The following is a 16,159-nucleotide window of genomic DNA, read 5'->3' on the forward strand; positions in this document are numbered from 1 at the left end:
ACGTCCAAATGGTGTATTAAATGTGCATAGCTTTGAGCTAGGTTCGTCTAGTTGAATATGCCAAAATCCACTGGTGGCATCCAGTTTACTAAAGACTTTAGCGTTTGGCATTTGCGAGATAACTTCTTCTACGGTTTTAAACGGAAAATGTTCACGTAAAATTGCCTTGTTCAGATCACGTGGATCAATGCATATTCGAATTTTGCCGTTTAGCTTAATGACAGTAACCATTTAGTTGACCCATTGTGTAGGTTCTTGCTGTTTAAAGATTACACCATATCCTCCATACGATCAAGTTCAGCTCGACTTTGTCTTTGATAGCTATGGGTATCTTACGCGGCGCGTGTACAACTGGTGCTACAGTTTTGTTGATACTTATCTTATGTGTTCCTGGTAGACATCCTAGACCTGTGAAGTAATCTCCATATTGGTGTTCCATATTTTCTGGTAAATATTGTTCTGTCGTTTTTTGCGGATTGCTTGTATGAGTGATTGAATGTATGCGCTTTAGGCGTTTCATCGCTTCGCATGTTTTGGCCCTTATTTCAGATTGTACATTTCGGTCTACAATGTGAAATTTCACGGCATGATCTTGGCATTTTTAACTACACCTAAGATTAATTACTCCAACAGTTTCAATGATGTGTCCTGAGTATGAACGGCGTGGCGATACTTATTTAGTGATGATAGGATGCGGACAAATGGTTTTCAGTTTGTTTAGGAAAAGTACATTAATTGCACTTTGGAGCTGTGTCTAGTTGAAAGTTAACTGGTACGTCGTTGACGTTGATTGTTTCGGTCCATTCGTCGGTATTTAATTCTTGATTATCAATTATCGCTACAAAAAGTTCATCTTCATCATATTCACTGCATATGTCTGAAGTGTGCATTTTCTTTGATGATTTGTTTGATGACAGACAGACGGACGCAAAGTGGATGTATTTATGGTATTTGTTGCACTGTTTCCCGAATGCAGGTCATTTCTCTACGTTCATGTTTACCTCCACAGTTTTTACATTTGTTTGCGAAATTGGATGATTGCCCCTTGTTATTTTCATGTGGTCCCCTTTGTGGTGTGTATTGCTTGCCATACTTTTTTCCTGATGATCTTGAGCCTTGTTTGTTTAACATGTTAATTGTTTTATCTTCGCTTTCCATAGTTTTAAGTTCAGCCTTTGAAAGTTCATAAGTTCTAGCGAAATTTATAGCCTTTTCTAACGAGAGTTAGGACCCTTCAGTAATACATTTCTCCCGAACTTTGTGGTCTTTAGTTCCAAAAACAATGGCATCACGTACCATTTCCTCCGGCGTCGCATATCCACAATCTTTAACCAATATTTTGAGGTCTGTGAGATATTCTTCGAAAGTGTCAATTTCTTTTTGTACACGGCTTAAAAAATTGTATCGTGAATAAATCTTGTTCGGTTTGTGGCGGACGTGTTTTTCAAAGTTCTGATAGTGCACATCAAGTTTCTTTTTGTCATCCTCTGAAAGATCCCAGGTTGAATATATGTCCCTGCCGTTGTTGCCTATCCATATCATTAGATAGTTACAGTTTTGTGCTTTGGCAGTTTTAGCTAGAGTTCCCGTGCACCAGAATTCTGTATGTTGTTGGAAAGATTTCCAAGGGGTCACTAGGTCTGCCGCTTCTAAGTCCATTTTAGGGTGAGATCCTGATAGTGCATACATTATTATGATAATTGAGGTAGCTGGATTGTTCATGCAACTTTTAAGATTTTTTATTTTCATTATGACGGGCGATGGTTCAGTCTGACATCATCTTCCTACTTATTGAACATGGTGTCAGATGTGGAATTCGAACCCACATCTGACACCATTATCATTAAGTAGGAAGACATGTTGACATTAACAAGCTATATTTTTTAACCTTCTATACAGGAGAGTATCATAATACATAACAATAATGTCCGGATCGTATACGGTTAAGATATGTCAATATTACGGTATGTGACAGTAGGTAAAAAATTTATAATTTGGAAATAGACTTAATTTTGTATAACAGAAGTTTAAAGGAGTTTATATTTGTGAAACTCGGTTGACAAAAGTAACAGAAAATCAATGAATATGAATGTGAAATATGTTGAACATTTAATGACCCCCCATTTGACTCGTGTCAAAAACTCATAGATGACTTTCACTATACATGAAGAAATGGTATAAGAATGACGCATTTGATAAATGTGGACAAGGTTCAGGACTATTAAAGTAATGTCCAGAAGATGTCTAATATATCCACCCGTATTTTTTGGTTTACAAATTGTAAACGTTGACCCGGACAACCAACCAAGATGACCGCCATGGTTGATAATAGAACAGTAAAATGTAGATTTTGCGTTTAATCTCTGAAACCAAAGCACTTCGAGAAAATATGACACAAAGGTAAAATGTTTAATATCTATCTGCCCTAAAATGTTCAGATGAATCGGACAACACGTTGTTCGGTTGCTGCCCCTGAATTGTTAATTTTAAGGACATGTTGCCGTTATTAACTTGAATATTATCAATACCAATAATGTGGTCATTTTAATATATTTCCTGTTCCAAACTTTGAATTTTTCGAAAAACTACGTATTTTCTTATCCCAGGCATATTTTACCTTAACCGTATTTGGCACAACTTTTTGGAACTTTGGATCCTCAGTGCTCTTCAACTTTGTTACTTGTTTGGCTTCATAAATATTTTGATATGAGCGTCACTAATGAGTCTTATGTAGACGAAACGCGCGTCTGGCGTACTAAATTATAATTCTGGTACCTTTGATAACTATTTACCAATTTTCATATTTTTAAAAAAAAATTACAAATATTTTCGACTGTAACTAATGCGCTAATTTCATTATAGATAGATATAGTTGTAAGTAGCAAGAATTTCAGAAAAGTAGGCTCTACAAAGACATCATCATCACCAAACACAATTTTGTTATGAATCCATCAGTGTACTTTGTTTATTATGCACATAAACCAAGGTTAGCGACACAGGCTCTTTAGAGTGTCTAGTTATAAAACTGCAAATACTAATAAGAGTTTGGGGTAGATCTTCAGAATTCTAAAGAATCAACAATTGATAAACACTTGCATTGTGGTTTAAAACTCATCGACAGAGTATAAGACATCTCGTAATGAGAAAATCAAATAGATTTATGTAATTTTTTTAAAATCAGGAACATCTTTTTCTGTAACCATAATATGTTGATGATAACTTACACAAATCCTTTCAAACGGTAGAATATTCACCGAAAATGACGGAAAAGAACAATTCAATTGTAAAAATGAAATAAATCTTTCTGACATTGACTACATTTCTTTGATTAATTTTTTAACTTTTAACTCATCGGAAAAAAATGATAAAATGTTTAATTTGATACAAATAAGACACAACTTTAAGGTGGAACCCAACACCTTCACCAAAATTAATTTGGCTCTTAATTTTCATAAAATTTGAAAAAAGTATTTTCTTTCACCCTTTGACAAAAATATAAAAAAAAAATTTGAACCAACCCTTTTATCAGATAAAATACACTGGTATATAGCAGTTTGACAAACACTAATTTTAATCATTGAGATGCTTAAAATTCCCTTAGCAACACAACGTAATTAAAACGTTTAGTTGATTTTACAGAGTTATCTCCCTGTAGTGTTATGTACCACCTTAAATCTAGGGTCTACCAGTTAATTTCCTTTCTGAAAACTTGGTTAATACAGTTTGCCTAGGTTGATACAGGGATTGTCAAATTTTAAAAAGATACAATGTATTTGTTGTTTAGATGAGCTGGTTATAAAGTCAATGAGATGTGACTGCATACTAATACACTATTTGAAATAATTTCACATTGCAGCAAAATGATCTCGAATTTCAGTTAAGTTATCTATAATCTATATGTTACACAAATCTCAGGTGAACATTAAACACGATAAAAGATTGGCGAGAAATTCATTCATCATTTGAAGATGGTTCAGTATTTTTGTGATTTTACTTTTCACATGTGTAAGATTATTTAAAAAAAAAAACCATTTTTAACAACCACATCTCATCTGTGCATGCATTATTACAGCTCATGACGTCTTGAAACGATTTATACATGTATTACTAGTTTTTGGTTACTAAGATGCTCACCTATGAAAATAAACTTACAATTGTTATCAGATATTTATTACATGAATGTGGATAATAAGATCATAATACATATAATCAGCAGTATTTGGTATTTGAAGGAAGGGGTAATCAAAATCGTTGGGGTGTGACTATGAAATAATATATACAATGTAGCTTAACATGATATTCTGTAATTTCAGTTATAGTGTATTTTAAATAACACAACATTCAGTTGATCTTTTGACACAATTATTTAAAAATGGCTTCGCTACAAGAAAACAAATTTAATTTGTTTAAACAAAACTCTTCTATTTAATTTTGGGGGAAGACCATAAATTTGAAACCTGTCATGGGAAAGTTTATTCATCTTCAATTCTGATGAGGTAACATCTCCATTAATTTATTCCTTGTGCTCCGTCTACAACCATAAAATAAAACGGTATTTCCCTAACCAACAAGTCATATTAAATTCTATTAACAACTAGTTTTCATTTTTAGTTTGCCAAATTTTCCACGACAAGTTATAGGTAAAATTACCATTTTGTTCCAGTACAATGTATATTTAACCGGTAATAATTCTTATATGATTTGCATATTAAGAAATATGTTGATATGATTGGCCGAAAGGACTTCCGGTAGTTGTTCTTGACGTTGTTGTTTTTTTTCGATAGACGACGTTGACCAAACTTCTTTAAGTAACCAATGTAAACAAGATGGCGGCGATAAAAACACAATTCGGCGTGACGTAAACAAAATTAATTTTCACTTCGCGTTTTTCGTTTAATTAAAAAATAAACACGAAACATTCATTTGAAGTGTTTTTGTAGTTTACTTTTATTTGATGAAATTTTCTTGCAGTTCGTTTTTTGCATTAACCAACAAAATATATATTAATGCGCCTGGCCAATTCAATGACACAGATATACAATTACGTGTGATAGAAATTACCAGTTTACAATTACTACAATTTTTAAGAATTATAAGGATTAAACGCCTTTTCAAAGGAATTTACTGGTGTATAAACTGTACCAAGTCACTCAAAAATATATCATAAATATCCGAACGAAGTGCGAGTGAATTGGTCGAGTTTATGCACCAATAAATTCCTTTAAAAAGGCGTGTAATCCTATAATACTCTCAAAATGATTGTTATCTGTGATGTTTTAAATTTTCATCTTACTGCTTAGCTGTGTACATGCTTCTCATTGACAAAATTGCAAATAGTATTACATGCACCAAATTGAAGGGACATGACGCCAGTTGGAGATATCTGAAGATTTCACATATTTATAAGTTATTTTTGCTGTTTAAAGTTTCTCTCGATCAAAAAGGATCTCAAGATTACTTTTAAAAAATGTTCATCTGGTTGAAACATGATGATATGTTTGTCTGGGTTTTTTTCCTTTTGTCTATTAACGGTTCTCTTGCTCTAGAACAGTTTGCAACATTAACTCCTGCATGATTTGTTTAAAAGGAACATGTCAGGGCCAATCAAAACGAGATGGCCAATTAAAACAATATCATCGTAGCTTTGATCCTTTGAACTTTGTGTTATTTAATTAGATGGTAGTTTCAATCGTGTTGGTCGTTCTTCGTGTGTATATATTTTGTGTATATCTTTTTTAATTTATGACAGAATCAACAAATAGACTCAATGTCAAACTTTAAGCTAAATTTGCATTAGTGGCAGGTCAATGAATACTTTTAAGTTTTTTTATTTTTAATATGCCTTCATTTTCTTTTACTTTTTATACGCCCGTCAAAATTTTGACAGGACGTATTATGTTATACAAATGTCCGGTGTCCGTCCGTCTGTCCGGCGTTAACATCCCGCATCGTAACTTGAGAACGACTTATCCAAATTTCATGAAACTTATTATAGTTGTTTCTGATGATGGTCAAATGATCTGTATACTTTTTGGTGAAAATAAGATTAAAACTTTTTGACACTTTGTAACTAAAACAGGGTTTTTTCACATGTCGCACCGTATATCAAAAACGATTTTTGATTATTTTAAAACTTTACAAAATTCTTAGTTATATTAATCTTAAGATCTGTATACTTTTTGGTGATGATTCAAAATTTCATTTTTGAGTTATTGAATTTTTTCTAAAAAAGAGGGAGGGCTTTTTTACATGTCGCGCCGTATCTCAAAAACGGTTTATGATTATTGCATAAACTTTACACACTTCTTTGTTATATTAATCTTAACATCTGTATACTTTTTGGTGATGATTAAAAATTTTCTTTTTCAGTTATTTAGTATTTTGTAAAAAAGGGGGAGGGGTTTTTTACATGTCGTGCCGTATCTCAAAAACAATTTATGATTATTGCTTAAAACTTTACACACTTCTTTGTTAAATTAATCTAAAGATCTTTATACTTTTTGGATTTGATTCAAAATTTTATTTTAGTGATATTTAGTTTTTTTGAAGAAAAAAAGAGGGGGAGGTTCATATGTCCCTCCGTATCTCAAAAACAATATATGGTTATTGCTTAAAACTTTCTCGGAAACTATTTATGATTATTGCAAAAACTTTCACACAAGACGATGGACGTATCATGCGCTCATGGCGCAGCAGTTTATTATATAATAACAATTTTTTTTTTTTAAATACAGTTACCCCGTCGACGCAGCCGCTCGCTGCTGTTTTAATTCATACGATTCCCAATGTTTTTTTGGTTTAAATTTTTTATAGTGATTTTTCCTTCTTATCGATTTATAATTTTGGAACATCGATGAACTACTATCGAAATCAAAAACCAAAGTTTTCCTTAACCCACGAAATTAAAGGAATCCACATTATTCATTTTAAATCATCATATTTATATCAGGGACATCATGTTTTACATATTTTTTTTAAAAAACTAAGAGTATTCACCGAAAATGATAGAAAGAGATAACATCAAGTTTGTACGTACAGAGGTTATAACAAAAAATACACACAACAATCTCTGTATCTAAAGATAAGTTATCAAGGTGATATTACTACTGTTGCCTTTATATATTGCCTGCAGTTACATACCTTTAAAAAAGCAAAAACAAAATGAACGTATTTTAATTACTTATAGTATACCTCTTTTAAAAATTAATTGTTGCATATTTCAATACCCCTATTATGTTATTTTATTTTCATCAGACATTTAAAAAGATTCGGCACTTCGGTATTTGTTATTTGGATGAACTTCGCTGAGATGTGACTGCATAATAAAACATTGTTTAAAATCATCTCACATTTCAGTAAAATGATTTAAATTTCACTTAAAATTAACTATATGTTACAAAAACTTCAGGTGAAAGTTCAACACGATGAAAAACTAGACTTGTGTTAAATCGGTCGGCACAATCATCCACCGAATTAAGTCCGACATAGTTTCAATAATATGCAACGAAAAGGAGGTCCATTAATATATTGAACACTTTATAGACCATCTCGTCTGTGCATGAATTATTACAGCTCATAATATTATAAACCGTTAATCCATGTATTATCTGTTTGGTAACCATGACTCTCTATTATTTAAAGTAAAATAAATTACAACATGCATTATAAGTCTTTTACATTATATTTTCTTTCCCTTTACCAGTCAAGATAGCATAAACCTTAAAATTATTTTCACACTCTTCGAAAATTCAGAAAGGAGATAGTGTCTGAAACAAATGATGTCTGTAAGATTTATCTGGTTTAATCATAGCTAAGACCCCGATAATTTGATATTTATGTTCTTTGAAATTGAATACTTATATAGAACCGACGAACCTCAATTAGTTTCTGTTGGTCTCTTCCCAATCCATGAGCTACCGATCTTTTCATATTGTACAGAATCAGTTGAGAGTGCTATAATTTACTCTTGTCTAAATATCATAGATTTTGATGTTCCTAATTAACGTTTAAATCGTTTTACATTAACAGAGTATTAAATCATACTGATTATTTTAATATCAAACAAATAGAAACTAACTGATATATTTCTGACATGAGGTGACCTTCTGCTGTTGTCTGCTCTATGATCGGGTTGTTGTCTCTTTGATACATTCCCCATTTCCATTCTCAATTTTATCATTTCAGTAGGTTTGAAATGCTGGAATAAAACTAGTTTTATAGCTAGGTAAACCTCTCACTTGAATGTTTGATGAATATGAATCCATTATATTGACGACAACGTGTTGGAAAAACCAAACAAACTCAACAGATGAAATTTTCAAACATTGGAGTACAGCAGTCAACGTTGTCTTATTATCTTAATAACTTAATAACACAATGTTGCATACACTTTTCATCAAACACAAAAAATAAGTCCAGAAAAAATTCAGAAATTTCACTCCATATTTTGACATGCACCAGTAACTGGAATTGTAATACAAGACTGATACCTTTAACTGTGATGACCAAACAAATACATCTTTTTTTGTTTCATTTAATAACCATAGTTTAATATAAAAATGCCATTACATGAATTGTTTAGTTGTATTATTAAATATATTCCCATTATTAAAGGAGTACCCTTTTCTGAAACAAGGCAAAATTTTGAAATAAGTCATGCCTATCAAATGATCTGCAAATCTCATTCTTTATGAATGTTCACTACTGATATGGATACTGTGGAGCTCGAAGTGAATTCTTATCTATATTTTTTATTTTTTTCTTAATCTTTGATTTTCAAGCACATTAAAATAGCTTACCCCTTTTTTCCATGAAATCTATCGAGGTGCGCTCTTGTTTTAGCCAAAATGAAAAACTACCAACATTTTTCTTATTGAACAAAAGGTACGGTGAATGCAGGTTTTTAATAGAATTGATTTTAGAGAGAGATCGATATTTAAAATCATCTGCAACTGAAAAATAAGTAAAATCATAAAGACCTCTCAAAAAACCAAATTTTATATTAAATCAAATGCCAATATATAATCTAAATACTTAGATACACCCTAAAGTAAATTATCATATATTATATTATTTATATAAGTATTGACATCTTTACCGTTGATAAATTATTATCCGATCAGCGTAAAGATCAATTGAATAACTGCTACGCGTTCAAAAATAATCTGATCAACTCTAGGCACCGACTATGAATTTGCTATGCGAAATAAAATTGTTTTTGCTATACATGTTAATATATATGTTGCTTGCTTTCAAATCATAAATACAGCAATAAAATGCCATCTTGTTGCCGGAGGGACACATATGTTCTTATTTCTATGCATGCACTTCTCATCATTGCTGTATTTGATATCTTTCAAATAAAAGACTGAGGATTACACAGTGCAATATGTTTCTTCAATGGCTCTGCAATGTTACGGACATATATGTACACCCAGCTCTATTGTTTTACTTTATAGTTTTTATTTCTGAAACACATGTTAATTAAATAGATCTATTGTTTCGAACAAAAATGGCTTTTGATCTACAGGGTGTGACGAGCGGGGTTTCTGAAAACCCTTGCTTCTAAATCCATTCATCCATTCATAACAATAGAAATTGATGTTTTCAAAATAGCAAGAGCATAAACAATTACTAAAAGTGTTCGCTACAAGTTGTTTCTAGATTTAAAAAAAACGCACAACATTTTAGGAAATTCCAATAGCGAAAAAATATTAAATATACTCCTTTGAATAAAAAAAAATCTTTAAATTCTGCTTTGCTTTAAGATAGACATTTTGATCCCAGTCATATGTTTCTATTCTTAAGCGTTTCGATCCCAGTCATATGTTTCTATTGTTAAGCATTTTGATCCCAGTCATATGCTTCTATTCTTAAGCGTTTTGATCCCAGTCATATGTTTCTATTGTTAAGCATTTTATCTTCATTATTATGAGCTGACTTCATACAGGTTCTTCTTAAGAAGACAGATAGGAAGTTAGCTATATCCTTTAACTCTACTTTCCGCTATATAGCTGATGTTCTTTCACTGAATAATTCAAAATTTGCGACTATGTTGAAAGCATCTATCCCATTGAACTTGAGATAAAGGATACAACAGATACAGTTAAGTCGGCCTCATATCTTGACTTACATCTAGAAATTGACAATGAGCTCGAGGGTCGATTTAAAATAAAAATTTACGACAAAAAAGATGATTTCAGCTTTTCAATTGTGAACTTTTCATTTCTAAGTAGCAACATTCCAGTCGCACCTACATACGGCGTATATATATCCCAATTGATAAGAAATTCCCGTGCTTGCATTTCCTTTCATGATTTTCTTAATAGAGGGTTGCTGCTCACAAGGAAGCTATCAAATCCATAGTTCCAAATGGTGAAGTTGAAATCATCACTTCGTAAATTTTACGGACGCCATCACGAGTTGGTTGACCGTTACGGAATAACCGTTTTACAAATGATATCGGACATGTTCCTTACGTCGTAACTACAATACCCTTCCCTTTCGTGAATGTGACCTACCGAATTAGACTATTTACCGGATTTGTTATCTCATAAGCAACACGACGGGTGCCACATGTTGAGCAGGATCTGCTTACCCTTCCGGAGCACCTGCGAAACCCAGTTTTTAGTGGGGTTCGTGTTACTTAGTCTTAAGTTTTCTATTTTGTGTCTTCTGTACTATTATTTGTCTGTTTGTCCTTTTATTTTTAGCCATGGCGTTGTCAGTTCATTTTAAATCTATGAGTCTGCTCAAATCTATCCCTTTGGTATCTTTCGTCCCTGCTTTTTTAATATATAAAACCATCACATATATAAAATACATTTATGATTTACCTTATTAAACAGGTATAAGTACTTCTGATTGTAAATAGTACCAATCAAAGGTACCAGGATTATAGTTTAGTACGCCAGACGCGCGTTTCGTTTACATAAGACTATTCAGTGACGCTGATATCAAAATATTTATTAGGCCAAACAAGTAAAAAATTAATGAGCAAAATTTTATTATCTCATAAGCAACACGACGGGTGCCACATATGGAGCAGGATTAATTTAGCCTTTATATTGAGTCTAACGCTTGACTCAAAATATCGTCCGTCTTATACCCGGCCATATTGACACCTGCATACAAGGAGCATGGTGATTTATTTTGGTAATAAAAATGTAAGAAACGGTCAACCATGTTCTGCTGATCCATATTTAAATTACGCACATGGATTTAACGATACATCTCAGCTCTATTGTTTTACTACATAGTTTCTATTCCTGAAACACGTGTGAACTGAATAGATCTATTGTTTCGAATAACAATGGATTTTGGCTACAGTCTTTGAGAGCGGGATTCTGAAAACCCCTGCTTCTACATCCCGTAAACAAAGTCCATTGTTATTCATAACAATAGAAATTGATTATTTTAAAATAGAATGAGCATACGAAATTACTAATAGTGTTCACTACAAGTTGATTCTAGATAAAAAAAAAATAAAAACACATTTTAGAAAATTCAAATAGTGAAAAAATATTTAAAAGTATCTACTTTTGAATAAAAAAAATCTCAGTTTTAAATTCGACTTTGCTTAAAGATTTTTTTTACCCCAATCATACGTCTCTAATGTAAATCATTTTGGTCCCACTCATCTGTTTTTATCCGTCAGCATTGATAATTTAAAAAAGGTGGATTCTAACTCCCCCCGGGGATCGACCAAAAAAGAGAGTTCCTAAATATTCAATCTGTAAATTTTTGTATGTTGACCTTGCCAAGACACGCTTTTCCCTAAGTACGCCCAAATATGAATGTTGGTTTAATCTTGAGGAGACGCGGGGGAGGGGTAGGCCGGATCTTTTTTTAACCGTTACATATATAAAATACATTTGTGATTATATTAATTAAACCGATATAAGTGCTTCTGATTGCAATATAGCCTTTATCTTTGTCCCTTATACAAAATCTAACGCTTGACTCAAAATGCCGTCCGTCTTATATCCGGCCATAAGGAGCATGCTGCATTATTTTGTGGGAATAAGAATGTAAGAAACGGCTTATCCTGCTGATCCCTATTTAGATTTAGCACATGGATTTAACTGGAATAAAACAAAAACCAGCAACTTTGACATTTGTAAAATCTACTCACTTGTCAAAGTTCGAACGAAGATAGACAAAGTAGGTTACTAGTGGGGTTTCTTGTAAAAAAAACTTAAACATTTTTATAAATGGTCTGATATTATCAACTTATATGCTATCCGTTATTTTCATTCAATAATCAATGTTAACAAATATAAGGTTTAACATAGAATGTGAGTTAGTTATACACCTCGGGATACGGCATGTCTAAATAAGAAACCCATCCGGCCTGCAGCCGACGAGGTTTCTAATTCAGACACACTTATTCCTCTGTGTATAACTATTACGGAATATTCAAAACAGCAACTTTGATATTTCTAAAATTTACTCACTCGTCAAAGTTTGAACGAAGATAGACAAAGTAAGGTTACTAGTGGGGTTTCATTTAAAAATATTTTTATATAAATCATGGTTTGACATTGTCAACAAATATACTATCCGTTCTTTTTTTTTACTCAATATAAGGTTTAGCATAGGGTGTAAGCTAGTTAATATACACCTCGGGATACGGCTTGTCTGGATAGGAAACCCTTGCGGCCTCGTGCCCACGGGGTTTCTAATCCAGACACACCTATCCCTCGGTGTACAACTATTACTGAATGACTTCATTGTTGGACATGTGACGCCACAGACATCAAGCTGTCGTTATTTTTTGCACACGAATCGTAACCTTTTAAAACTAATGCAGCAAGAGTAAGAACGGTAAACAGTCCAAATACTTTGGAAGGGTCTAACGGTTAGGTTCCTTTGTGAAAACTCGGTTAACACAGTTTGCTGAGGTTAATAAAAGGATAGTCAAATTTAAAAAAAGATACGGTATTGATACAATGTATTCGTTGTTTGAATGAACTGGTCATAAAATTGCTGAGATGTGACTGCATCCTAATTAAAATGATTTCACATTGTAGTTAAGTTATCTATATGTGACACAAATCTCAGGTGAACATAAAACACGATGAAAGATTGGAAAGAAATTCAGTCATCATTTGAAGTTCTTTATTTTTGTGATTTTACCATGGTTACAATTCACATTTGTAAGTCTATTTAAAAAAAAATTATATATAACAAAATGCATTTTTTTTTAATAACAATACCTTGTCTGTGTATGCATGCATTATTACAGCTCATGACGTTATGAAACGATTAATGAAATAATGCATAGCTAAAATTGTATACTTTAATTTCAGTTATAGTGTATTTTAAATTACACAACGTTCAATTGAATATTTGACACGATGAGGGATCGGCTAGAAATTATGTTTCATTTAAGGTAGGTACACAATTATAATTTGGAAAAAGGCTGTTAATTTTTTATAACATTTTATTTTAAGAAGTTTATATTTATGTTACCAAAGTAATAGAAAATCTAAGATTATGAAGTGAACACATTTAATGACCCTCCATTTGACTCATGTCAGTTTACACCATGAGGTTATCATTTGGATTTTGTCAGAAATCACTTTTAGGGGCAATTTCTCGTGGGGCACCTGATTTTGTAGGAGTTCAACTCCACATACAACAGTGAATGATACATGTAAATCTTCGTTAAAGTATTCACCACAGCAGAGCATTCTCCGATTTTCAATATTTTGATCAGTTGAATACGAAAATTGCGATTTAGAAATGTACATACCTTTTGAAGCGGCGACAATTACTCTACTCAAGCACAACCGGAAAATCCTCTCACGGTTTTCTTTGCAGGACCAAATGTTCTGCGTGTGTAGATTACCAGACGTGACAAGGTTCTGTACTATTTAAGTACATATGTAATGTTCAGAATATCACAATGATACCTTTTGTTTACACCATGTATTGTTGTGTTCATAACTATATACAGAAGTCAGTGGCTATATTGCCGGCTCCGGCAAAATAGCGATTTGTATAGAGTTTTGCTAATTTTGCCGGTCTCATTTCAGATTTTTAGTCCAGACTATATGAAATATATTTTTAAGGAAACGATTTATGCACAAATGATACATATGGCAAGATTGCCTTCCTAGCATTCAATCAGTTTGGTGAACGGCACTTATTTAATTACATGTACATACGTTAATTTGTTGTTGCACATTGAAAATGGAAAACAACAATGTTTTAACAAACAAACTTGATTTTTGACTGATAATATGAAGAGCTACAGCCGGTTTTTGAAGTACTTAGAAACGTAAACATGGTGAAACGAGGACTATATAGAATTCATGAAAGCCAGACAAAACTTTAAATATAATCTTTAGTCTATGGTGAAATAAAATATAAGCTTAATACAAACAAATACTGTACACACAATGTATAGAAATCTAACTACTGACAGACTTTATTCTATGAATGTTGAATACTGAAATGTATATATATCTGCAAATTTTGCAAAAGGAATGTACACACCAAACGAAACAAGTGTTCTGTTCAGTTCATGTCTGCAGTAGCAGCACCTTTCTGGTTCCAAACTTGAAAGAAATTCACCAAAGAGCAAGGCACTGCTTTTGTAACGCCCGTAAAGCAGTTTGATGATGTTGGGTGTTACTTTTTGATTTAAAACTAATACGATATTTTTATTAAAAGTTTCAATCATAATGTCGATTTTTTTATAAGGGTCCGTATTCTTTGCTTATGTATTTAAAAGAAATGTTTTTTTAGACTTCCTATTAAAGAAAAAGAAGTTCAAGACTAGTATCAATTTTAATATGTATATGTCGTGTACAAGTTGCAATTTTGTACAGGTTACAACATGTACAAAAATATTGTACATGTTATAATTTGTACAATGCCAAAATACAAGTTATAACATGTACAAAAGTACCTCGTACATGTTATAACATGTACAAAATATTGCTTAAAAATGGTTTTAACCTGTACAAAATTTAAAAATAATAATAAAGCAGAATATACATTCACGATTGAAATTTATCAAATAATAAAGAACAATAATCAAATGCAAAAGAAGGTGCATTATTTACAGCATGCATAAAATACTTCATTTTCATATATTTTAGAAACAAGTTTTTTTTACTTGTTGCTACAAGACAGAGACATGTGACACCTTTGAGTTGCACAAAACTTTCATTCTTCTACATTTACACCTACCAGACTTACAACTGCCTTTCTTACACTGACAATGCACAAAACTTTGCCATCCACTTAATGATATCTTAGGCACCATCTCTCTCATACTCGTGAGTATCACTCGTTGGGACTTCAGACATACTAAAAGTTTCATTTGCAAGACATTGAACCTAGATTTTACTGAAATATCCCTTTATTTGTTCAACTACACAAAATGTTAGTCTTTAGTTCCAATTTCATAGCCGCTATGTTCATTCAAATTCATCACCACGCCTGTTATGTTTTTCTAATCGGCAGGGCCCATATCAATGGACGGAATAGGAATGATAATGTTATCACCTTGGAGAGAACAGTTAATCTTGTTTTTGAGTTTTTTGTCAAAGTATCAGCTTGTACCAGCTGGCCAGAAATGGACCTCTTTCGTGCATGCTTAATGTCAATATTTGAAATTTCAAACAAACCCTCACTAATATTAACAGCAGAAATATCACCACCAGAAAGCGCACTCTTACGAGGAAGTGAACCAGTAGATGTCATGCTGATACTTCCTCACCAACCATGTTAGCATCACTTCATTTAATTACTATTGTTTCTGTTTCTGTTTCTAACCCAATTGTTTGTTCATTGTAATGTTGTTTGCTGAATCATGACCATTCAATTCACCATCAGTTTAAGTGTTTGTGTCAGTAATAATGTCCGTCTCTGACATTGTTTTGTCAGTTTCAATTTCAGTGTCGGTATAATGTTCTGTCTCTGTAAAAGGGTCTTCACTATCAGTATTGTTGGATACAGAACTTGCTTCAAATATTGCTTCTAAGTCTTCTTCTGTTTGAATACCAGGTAAGAATACTAAATAATGTTTATTGACTACATGTGTATTTTAAAAGTCTTTAAGGTACAATGTATTAAGTAATTATAAAAACTATTTATCTGGCCATTAACTGTATCAAAAAGGTTAGACACTAACATAAATGGACAA

General features: G+C 32.3%; 1 protein-coding gene across 2 annotated transcripts in view; it reads left to right on the forward strand.

The window, feature by feature from the left end:
* The window catches only part of LOC143074995 (uncharacterized), an 88,788-nt gene that overhangs the window by 6,428 nt on the left and 66,201 nt on the right, over window positions 1-16,159 (forward strand). For both annotated transcript variants that reach the window (XM_076250215.1, XM_076250216.1), the window contains exon 2: window positions 13,311-13,393. The gene's annotated coding sequence lies outside the window, so the exon portion shown is untranslated. The remainder of the gene's footprint in view (window positions 1-13,310; window positions 13,394-16,159) is intronic.

This window comes from Mytilus galloprovincialis, chromosome 5 (genome assembly GCF_965363235.1).
Source record: "Mytilus galloprovincialis chromosome 5, xbMytGall1.hap1.1, whole genome shotgun sequence".
Taxonomy (NCBI): Eukaryota; Metazoa; Mollusca; class Bivalvia; order Mytilida; family Mytilidae; genus Mytilus; species Mytilus galloprovincialis.